The sequence below is a fragment of the Mirounga leonina genome, unplaced genomic scaffold (genome assembly GCF_011800145.1).
Source record: "Mirounga leonina isolate KUSES-001 unplaced genomic scaffold, KU_Mleo_1.0 Mir_204, whole genome shotgun sequence".
NCBI classification, from domain to species: domain Eukaryota; kingdom Metazoa; phylum Chordata; class Mammalia; order Carnivora; family Phocidae; genus Mirounga; species Mirounga leonina.
This window is the reverse complement of record NW_023270513.1, coordinates 20,614,470-20,625,862: the sequence shown is the minus strand read 5'-3', so window position 1 is coordinate 20,625,862 and position 11,393 is coordinate 20,614,470. Positions and strand designations below refer to the sequence as shown.

General features: G+C 35.4%; 1 pseudogene; it reads left to right on the top strand.

The window, feature by feature from the left end:
- Positions 1 to 2,995: 2,995 nt before the first annotated feature.
- LOC118025982 lies at positions 2,996 to 5,083 on the top strand (annotated as a pseudogene).
- Positions 5,084 to 11,393: the final 6,310 nt, after the last annotated feature.

Here is an 11,393-nt window from a genome sequence, read left to right as displayed (position 1 = left end):
TTAAAGGGTATATCTATCACCAAATTTGCTAGCTATCACCAAATTACTGTCTAAACAATGTACATGCAATTATTTACATTCCCATATGTAGTATATGAGTATTCCCATGGCTATACAATTTTGGCTAGTGTCATATTTTTGAATGGAAATTTTTATTACTGATTTAATTTATTTAATGGTTATTGATTTAGTGAGGTTTTCTATTTTTTATCAGTCAATAATTTTGGTAATTTATATTTCCTAGGCATTTATTCATTTCATTGAGGGTTTTAAATTTATTGGGATAATATCATTTATGATATTTTCTTATGATTATCTCTATTTTCTCTGCAGTTGTATGACATTTGTCCTTCTTGATTAGTTTCCTTAAACTCTTTTATCAGTCTTTAGAAAAAAAAAAAGAACCAGAGGGTGGTTTTTTTTTTTTTTTTAATTCTCTGTGTTGTTTGTTTTCTATTCTATTACTTCCTTCTGTTACCTTTTTGCCTTTCTTCAATTTTCTATTGGCTTATTCTGTTATTTTCATAGTTTCTTTTTTCATCTTTCATGATTTTAATAAATGCATGTACTGCTACTTTAGTCTTATCCCACAAGTTTTGCCAAATAGTACTATTTGGTCAGTTTCTTCTATTGGTCAGTTCCATAGTTTGTATTTCTCATTGTCTGTCCTTTATAATAAGTAGAGCAATTTTAGTTTCATTGTTCCTTAGTGGCCTGACTTCTGGAAACCAATGCTTGCTTTCAGGTTAGAGTGCTGAAGCCTTGACTTCGGCTTTGTTCACTTCATTGTATTTTAGTTCTGTTTCTAGTGTAAGCATATGTTGATATCCTTTTTGATCCTAGCTATATCTTTTTAATTTTTCATATTTTTTATCAAAGCTATATTTACATGAATTTACTACATCGTCTTCACTGGAGGTCCCTTTTACCCTCTCTAGCTGTATAGATTGCTTTCATATCTCAGACTTTATTAGGATGAGCAATTAGAAAACAAGAAGCAGTCAGTGTTTACACTCAATACTGTACAGCATGCTGATTAAAAGGAAGGAGAGTACTGAGTCAATTATGTAGATAATTGGTTTAAGCATAAGAAAAGATGTAAGAAATGAAAGAGAAAATATCATTTACCTTGTCAGTATAGTTAGGAGATCCATGCCCTACTTCCTAACAAAGGTTAATATAAAATCAATTCAGATTGAGGTAACACTCCTCATGTCTGTGCTGATTTTGAACAGTCCCTTAGCCATGCATAAGGGATACAGAAATAGCCTGTAGAAGGACTGTTTTAATCTGCTGATAGGGACATACCTGTGCAACTGTAATTCAAAAGAAAATATAACTGATGTGTGATTAAAACAGACTTTTACTTTTCTCAGGTGATTTGATTTTTCCCCTTTGAAAAAGTAAGGGATTTTTCTATTTTAAAGTGCTCCTCTCTTTAGAATGGCCTGCTCTGTAGATCACTTACAGTAGTATTTTTATCTTAATAATATTAAGTCTTCCAATCCATGAACAGGAGTTGTCTTTCTTTATATTTTGGTCTTCTTTCATTTCTTTCAGCAATGTTTTGTAGGGTTTAGTGTAGAACTCTTTCACTTCCTTGATTAAATTTATTCCTAAATATATTTTTCTTTTTGATTCTATCGTAGTGATTTTTTTAAATTTCCTTTTCAGATTTTTCACTGTCAGTATAAGAAATGCAACAGGGGGCACTTGGGTGCTTCTGCCGGGTAAGCCTCTGACTTTTAATTCTGGCTCAGGTCATGATCTCAGGGTTGGAATCAAGCTCCACATCAGGCTCCTTTCTGAGCAGGGAGTCTGCTGGAGATTCTCTCTTCCTCTCCTTCTGTCTCTGCCCCCCCCTCCTCTTTCAAATACATAATTTTTTAAAATAAAGAGGTACAATAGATATTTGTTTTGATTTTGTATTTTGCAATTTTGCAAATTTGAACTTGATCAGTTCTAATGGGTGTGTGTGTGTGTGTGTGTGTATAACCTTTAGGGATTTTCTACATATAAAATCATGTCATCTGCAAACAGAGACAATCTTACTTTTTCCTTTCCAATTTGAATGTCTTTTATTTCTTTTCTTGCCTAATTTCAATGGCTGGAACTTCTATTACTATGTTGAATAGAAAAGCTTTCTGTCTTTCATCTTTGAGCATTATGATAGCTGTGGGCTTTTCATATGTGACCTTTCTCATGTTGAGGATGTTATATTCCTACTTTATTGAGCACTTTTATCATGAATGTTATATTATGTCAAATGCTCCTTCTGCATCAATTGAGATAATCATGACTCTATTCCTTAATTCTCTTAATGTGATATACTAAAATGATTTATTTTTGTATGTTGAATCATCCTTGTATTTCAGGAATAATTCTCACTTCATCATGATATATAATCCTTTTAATATGCTGCTGATTTCACTTGCCAATATTCAGTTGAGAAGTTTTGCTTCAATATTCATATGACATATTGGTCTGTGGTTTTCTTTTCTTGTACTGTCTGTCTGATTTTGGTATCAGGGTAATGCTGGCCTCAGACTGAGTTAGAAAGTCTTCTCTCTTCATTTCTTCAGAAGAGTTTGAGAAAAAAAATGGTGTTAATTTCTTTCTGAGATTTCTTAGAATTCATCAGCAAAGCTATCAGGTCATAGGTTTTTCTGTATTAGAGGTTTATGATTATGGATTCAATCCCCTTATATATTATAGGTCTATCCAGAGTTTCTATTTGCTCTTGAGTCAGTTTTGGTAGTTTGTGTGTTTTTAGGAATTTATCCATTTCATCTAGGTTATCTAATTTGTTGGTGTGGAATTGTTCACGGTATTCTCTTTTAATCCTTTTATTTTTGTAAAATTGTTAATATGGTTCCCACATTCATTTCTGATTTTAGTAATTTGAGTTATCTTTCTTTTCTCTTAGTAAAACTTGCTAAAGTTTTATCAATTTTGCTATTGATTTGTAGTTTCATTCTATTGTGATCAGAAAAGATACTTGGAGCCTGGGCTTCCCATACCCACAACTTGAAGGTACAGACAGAGTGCCAAGGACCAGGAGGCAGAGCCTGTTTGGAGGGCTTGGGCATGGGAGGCTGTAGGACCTTAGCCCTTCCCCATGGGGAGACAGTCTGGTGGCTAGCAATGGGGAGGAGTGGGACTGCTGCTGTACCAGGCCATGAATGCTGAGCTGCTGCCCCCTCCTCCTCACTGCTGCCTCAGTCCCTGGCAAAACTCATGGTCACTTGGGAACATGGCCCTGGAGCAGCTTTGCACCATCCTCAAAGTATTGTTAATATCAATACTTGTAGTAGAAGGGATTATGGTGGCTTAAAAGACCCAAGAGGCTTTCCTCAAATGTTTGGTGACCCTTGAATGTTCACTCTTATTTATGAGAAGAGCACCAAAATCTGATCATTAGCTGTCTGAAAGTGTAGAAATGACTTGTTTACTGTGGCCCTTACTGATGGACAAAATATTGGAATCAAACATATTTCTGCAACCCAGTGTGGAATTTGGGTTCCAACCAGCAATGGAGGTCATTTGCTTCACCAAATTATCCTGACTCTTTTCCACCAAATAAGGAGTGCATCTACATTTTGAAAGCTGCTCCATGTCAAAGAATAGAGTTGACCTTTGATGAACATTATTATATAGAACTATCATTTGAATGTCAGTTTGACCACTTGGAAGTTCAAGATGGCCCATTTGGTTTCTCTCCACTTATAGATTGTTACTGTGGTGTGAAAAAGCCCTCTACTAATTAGATCAACAGGGAGGTTAATGTGGATTAAGTTTAGTTCTGATGAAGAACTTGAAGGATTGGGATTTCAAACAAAATATTCATCTATTCCAGATCTGGATTTTATTTACCTAAGAGGTATTTTAAATCCCATCCCAGATTGCCAGTTTGAGCTCTAAGGAGCTGATGGAATAGTGTTTTCTAGTCAGGGAGAACAAGAAGAAAAAACAAAACCTGGCGAAACAATTGATTGCATATGGACATTTAAAGCTATTCCAAAAACTAAGGTTTATTTGAAGTTCCTCGATTATCAAATGGAGCACTCAAATGAATGCAAGAGAAACTTCATTGCAGTTTATGATGGAAGCAGTTCTACTGAAAATCTGAAGACCAAGTTTTGCAGCACTTTGGCCAATGATGTAATGCTGAAAACAGGAGTTGGAGTGATCCAAATGTGGGCAGAGGAAGTTGTTCACCTAAGCAGGTTCAGAATGTTCTTTACTTCCTTTGTGGAACCTCCCTGTACAGGTAGCACTTCCCTTCTTTTTTCTTTCTTTCTTTCTTTCTTTCTTTCTTTCTTTCTTTCTTTCTTTCTTTCTTTCTTTCTTTCTTTCTTTCTTTCTTTCTTTCTTTTTTTTTAGATTTTATTTATTTGAGAGAGACAGAGAGAGGGAGAGCCAGGGGGAGAGTGAGAGGGAGAAGCAGACTCCCTGTTGAGCAGAGAGCCTGATGTGGGACTCAATCCCAGGACCCTGAGTTCATGATCTGAGCTGAAGACAGATGCTTAACCAACTGAGCCACCCAGGCGCCTCTAGGTAGCACCTTCTGTTACAACAGCAACATGTGCATCAATAATTCTTTAGTCTGTAATGGTTTTCAGAAATGTGCATACCTTTGGGATGAAAATCATTGTAAAGAAAAGAAAAAAAGGAGGACTATTTGAACAAATCACTAAAACTCATGAAACAATTACTGGCATTACATCAGGGATTGTCTTGGTCCTTCTCATTATTTCTATTTTAGTACAAGTGCAACAGCCTCAAAAAAAGGTCATGGCTTGCAAAACTGCTTTTAATAAAACTGTATTTCAGGAAGCATCCAATGTCAAATAAAGCAGGACCAACCTAAGTTCCATGGAACTGCCTTTCCAAAATTATTTTGCACAACCACAGTCAATGAAAACATTTAATAGCACCTTCAAAAAGAGTAGCTACACTTTCAACAGGCACATGAGTGCCCTCAACAGGCCCTAGAAGACAGAGTAATGGAGGAGATTCCTTGTGAAATTTATGTAGGGGGCAAGAAGATTCTGCACAAACATCCATATCTATTGATTTTTAATCTTCTACTATAGGAGAAATTAATTATTAAGTATGTACCTATGCAGCCTACAGAGGACCATTACTCCAGCAGCCAACGCTTTTCTATCAGAACTAGGAAGACCTTCATTTCCCATTAACCTATTGTAATGATGAAGTTTTTATTATCTCAGCCAGTCTATATGTTAAACCAGCCAAGGAACCTACTCCATTCAGTGAAAAAAAAAAAAAATCATTTATTGCTCGGTGTCACATAAACAAAGTACCAGTTAAGTAACATTTGAAGAGGGGAGTGGTTGTGCTGAGCCAGGCTCAGGCTGCTTGTTAGTCTTAGCAACAGGAATACTGTTCTTGATTGATACAGCTTCTCAAAATTTTGATCCCATACTAAGTTTAAAAGTAAGATTTTTCTTTACATTATTTTTGTTTTTCTTTTCTCTAAATTTAATTTGTTTTACAAGTCAGTGATTTTACCATTTCAGTTACTTACATAAATATAAATGGTTAATGTACCACACATATTTCAATATAGGCTAGAATTTGTCAAAATATAACTAATTATTGTGAAGGTGCCAATTAAGACCCACAGTTCTGTTTCATCCATCTGTTTCTTCTTGACTAAATTCTATACTGCTGCCTTTTAATTACTGGATCTTTAGTCTTTATATTTTGTGAACAGTAGATGATAGGAATTATCACCTTTAAGTCATATTTTGTCTTACTTATACTAGAAGATTTCATAATCTTAGGATGTATACACCCTTGCCAGTTATGACTAAAAACTTGAAAAAGACTAAAACTTCTAGAAATCCTTTGAAATATTCCAAATTTGGTCACATGCAAAGGTAGCCCATTCATTCCAGTGAGCAAAGTCTTTAATTAATTTTAGGGGAGGCCCATAATTATGTTTATTTCCAGTGTTTCTCATCACCAGATTTGTGTTTCTTATTATTTTTATAAGATGATTTTGCTCCCTTTGTATTGGTTTATCTTATGGCATAAGGTAATCAAAGTTGTATGAGAGTCGAAGGAAAATTCTTAAGAAACTGTAAAAGCTATCAGATGGCTTTGTACTTTGGATAATACATTTTTCTAGTTCTTACCAAGAATAACAATTTCCACTTTTTTTTCAACTGCACTATTGAACTTATGTTTTTTATGATATATAAACAATAATTTATAAACATGACATAAAAACTCATTGTGTTTTTTAGACTTTTGATATATTTGATACCATACAATCTTTATTAAATCAAGATTAAAAACTGACATGACAAATTTCTTTCAGTGTTCACATTAGTGACTTTGTATACAAATATACTGTGATAGAACCCCATGTTAGAAATTATTGTAAAGACCTTGGTAATGTGAACATAAGCTTTAGTTTCCTTTGTTACTGCATTTTGTTTATGATAAAATTTTCACACTGTTATTGATCTAAATCATTACACAAATCTTATATTAAAATATATATTGTTTAAAAAAAAGAAAAGATGCTCATATGATTTCAAACAGTTTAAATTTGTTAAGATTTGTGTTGTGGCCTAAAGTATTGTTTCCCCTAGAGAATTTTCTTTTTTAAATTTTATAAAGGTTTCAATTTTAATTTTGGTATAGTTAACATACTGTTATATTAGTTTCAGGTGTACAATATAATGATTCAACAATTCTATACATTACTCAGTGTTTATCATGATAAGTGTTCTCTTTACTTCCCATCACCTATTTACTCATCCTCATATCCACTCACCCTTTGGTAACCATAAGCTTATCTGTAGTTAAGAGTCTGCTTCTTGGTTTGTCTCTTTCTCCTTTTTTATCTCTGCTCACTTGTTTTGTTTCTAAAATGCCACATATGAGGGAAATCATATGAAATATGCCTTCTTTGAACTGATGCATTTGCTTGGTAATGTACTCTCTAGCTCCATTCATGTCCTTGCAAATGGCAAGATTTCATTCTTTTATATGGTTGACTAATATGCCATAATATGTGTATCACATGTTTTGGGGGGGTTTTTTTTGCAAATTTTTTTTGGATTTTCTTTTTCTTTTCTTTTTTTTTTTTTAAAGATTTTATTTATTTACTTGCGAGAGACAGAGATAGCAAGAGAGAGCATGAGCAGGGAGGAGAGGGAGCCTGATGTGGGGCTTGATCTCATGACCCTGAGATCATGACCTGGGCTGAAAGCAAGAGTTGGACCCTTAACCAACTGAGCAACACAGGCGCCCCTTTCAACTTCTTATTTAAATTGAATTAGTTATAAAACAGTGTAATATTAGTTTCAGGTGTACGATTTAGTGATTCATCACTTGCATACAACACCCAGGGCTCATCACAAAAAATGTCTTCCTTAATACCCATCACCCATTTAACCCATCCGCCCACTACCTTCCCCTCCAGTAGACCTCAGTTTGCTCTCTATAGTTAAGAGTCAGTTTGGGGATTTGCCTCTTTTTTTCTCTCCCCATGTTCATCTGTTTTTTTTTCTTAAATTCCACATATGAGTGAAATCATATGGTATTTGCCTTTCTCTGACTTATTTCACTTGGCACAATACTTGCTAGCTCCATCCACATCTCTGCAAATGGCAAGATTTCATTCTCTTTTATGGCTGAGTAATATTCCATTGCATATACATACCACTTCTTTACCCATTCATCAGTCCATGAACATTTGGGCTATCTCCATATTTGGCTATTGTTGATAATGCTGCTATAAACATCAGGGTGCACATATCACTTCAAATCAGAATTTTTGTATCCTTTGGGTAAAAACCTAGTAGTAAAACTGCTGGATCGGGTGCCTGGGTGGCTCAGTTGGTTAAGCGACTGCCTTCGGCTCAGGTCATGATCCTGGAGTCCCAGGATCATTTTCTTTTTGATAAGTCTGTCTGAGGGTTTATCAATTTTATTAATTTTTTCAAAGAACCAGATCCTGGTTTCATTGATCTGTTCTTCTGGGTTTTTGTTGTTGTTGTTGTTGTTGTTTGTTTCTATAGCATTTATTTCTGCTCTAATATTTATTATTTGCTTTCTTCTGCTGGCTTTAGGCTTCATTTGTTGTTTTTTTTCTAACTCCTTTAGGTGTAAGGTTAGGTTGTTTATTTGAGATTTTTCTTGCTTCTCGAGGTAAGCCTATATTGCTCTATAATTCCCTTTTATGACCACTTTTGCTATATCCCAAAGGTGTTTTCATTTTCATTTGTTCCATGTATTTTTTATTTCTTCTTAATTTTCCCCGTTGACCCATTAATTCTTTTTTTTTAAGATTTTATTTATTTATTTGAGAGAGAGAGAATGAGAGAGAAAGAGCACATGAGAGGGAGGAGGGTCAGAGGGTGAAGAAGACTCCCTGCTGAGTAGGGAGCCTGATGCGGGACTCGATTCAGGGACTCCAGGATCATGACCTGAGCTGAAGGCAGTCACTTAACCAACTGAGCCACTGAGGTGCCCCCATTAATTCTTTAGTAGGATATTCTTTAACCTCCATTTGTAGTTTAACTTCCATTGTGGTATTTGTGGTTCTTTCAATATTTTTTCTTGTGACTGACTGCAACTTTCAGAGTGTTGTGGTCAGAAAAGATGCATGGTATGATCCCAATCTTTTTGTACTCGTTGAGGACTGATTTGTGACCTAGCATGTGATATACTCTGGATAAGGTCCTTTGGACACTTGAAATGAATTTATGTTCTGCTGCTTTAGGATAAAATGTTCTAAATATATCTGTTAAGTCTCTGGTCCCATGTGTCATTCAAAGCCATCGTTCCCTTGAAAATGATTTGTCCATTGATTAAGTGGGGTGTTAGAATCCCTTATTATTATTGTTATTTTTATCAAATAGTTCATTTATGTTTGTTATTAATTCTTTTATGTGTTTGAGTGCTCCCAAGTTGGGGGTAAAAATATTTACAGTTGCTAGATCTTCTTGTTGGGTAGTCCCCTTTATTATGATACGGTGCCCTTCTTCATCTCTTGCTACATTCTTTGGATTAAAATCTAGTTTGTCTGGCAGAAGTATTGTTACTCTGGCCCCCTTTTGACATCCATACATAAATGTTTCTCCATCTCCTCAATTTCAATCTGTAGGTGTCTTTAGGTCTAAAAAGAGTCTCTTGTAGGCAACGTATAAATGAGTCTTATTTTTTTTTTAACCATATTGACACCCTTTGTCTTTTGATTGGAGCATTTAGTCCCTTTACATTCAGAGTAATAATTGTTAAGTATCTATTTAGTGCCATGTTATTACTTGTTTTGTCATTGTTTACAGAGATTTTCTGTTTTTTTCCTAGTCTTTGTTGCTTTCAGTTTTACCTTCCCAACCAAAGAGTCTCATTTATTATCTCTTGCAGCAATGGGTTAATGTTCACAAATTCCTTTAATTTTTGTTTGTCTGGGAAAATTTTTTATCCCTCCTTCTACTCTGAGTGATATGCTTCCTGGATAGAATATTCTTGGCTGCATTTTTTCCCATTCAGCACATTGAATATATCATGCCACTCCCTTCTGATTTGCCCTTTTTCTGTGGACAGATTTGCTGCTAGCCTTATTAGTCTTCCCTTGTAAATTAGGGACTTCTTTGGTCTTGCTGTTTTTAGGATTTTTTTTTTTCTTTGTAACTATATTTTGCAAATTTAATTACAATATGTCTTGGTGTTGGCTTTCTTTTGTCCATTTTGATGGGAGTTCTCTGTTCCTTCTGGATGTGGATGTCTGTTTCCTCCCCAGTAGAGGGAAGTTTTCAGCTATAATTTCCTCAAATAAAACTTCTCTTCCCTTTTCTCACTGCTTCTTCTGGGACTCCTATGACAAGATTTTTTTTTTTAATTTGATAAAGAGATTTTATTTATTTTTTTATTATGTTAGGTTAGTCACCATACAGTACTTCATTGGTTCCTGATGTAGTGCTCCATGATTCATCGTTTATGCACAACACCCAGTGCTCCTAGTAATACGTGCCCTCCTTAATACCCACCACCAGACTACCCCATACCCCCCTGAAACCCTCAGTTTATTTTCTAGAGTCCATAGTCTCTCATTGTTCATCTCCCCATTTGATCTCCCCCCCTTCATTTTTCCCTTCCTTTTCCTAATGTCCTGCATGTTAGTCCTTATGTTCCACATATAAGTGAAACACTATAATTGTTTTTCTCTGTTTGACTCATTTCATTTAGCATAATCCCCTCCAGTTCCATCCATGTCAATGCAAATGGTGGGTATTCATCCTTTCTGATGGCTGAGAAATATTCCATTGTATATATGGACCACATCTTCTTTATCCATTTGTCTGTTAAAGGGCCTCACAGCTCCTTCCACAGTTTGGCTATTGTGGACATTGCTACTATGAATATTGGGGTGCATGTGCCCCTTCTTTTCACTACATCTGTATCTTTGGGGTAAATACCCAGTAGTGAAATTGCTGGGTCATAGGGTAGCTCTATTTTTAACTTTTTGAGGAAATTTCATACTGTTTTCCAAAGTGGCTGTACCAACTTGCATTCCCACCAATAGTGCAAGAGGCCTCCCCTCTCTTCACATCCTCCCCAACATTTGTTGTTTTCTGCCTTGTTTATTTTAGCCATTCTAATGGGTGTGAGGTGGTATCTCAATGTGGTTTTAATTTGAATTTCCCTGATGGCTAATGATGTTGAACATTTTTTCACATGTCTGTTAGCCATTTGTATATCTTCTTCGGAAAAGTGTCTGTTCATGTCTTCTGCCCATTTTTTGACTAGATTATATGTTTTTTGGGTGTTGAGTTTGAGAGGTTCTTTATAGATCTTGGATACTAGCCCTTTATCTGTAGTGTCATTTGCAAATATCTTCTCCCATTCTGTGGGTTGCCTCTTTGTTTTGTTGACTGTTTCCTTTGCTGTGCAGAAGCTTTTTATCTTGATGAAGTCCCAAAAGTTCATTTTTGCTTTTGTTTCCCTTGCCTTTGGAGATGTGTCTTGAAAGAATTTGCTGTGACTGATGTTGAAGAGGTTACTACCTATGTTCTCCTCTAGGATTTTGATGGATTCCTGTCTCACATTGAGGTCTTTCATCCATTTAGTTTATCTTTGTGTATGGTGTTAAATAATGGCCGAGTTTCATTCTTCTGCATGTGGCTGTCCAATTTTCCCAGCACCATTTATTGAAGAGACTGTCTTTTTTCCATTGGATATTTTTTCCTGCTTTATCGAATGTTAGTTGGCCATGGAGTTGAAGGTCCATATCTGGGCTCTCTGTTCTGTTCCATTGATCTGTGTGTCTTTTTTTGTGCCAGTACCATGCTGTCTTAGTGATCACAGCTTTGTAATAGAGCTTGAAGTCAGGCGTGATGACTGATAAT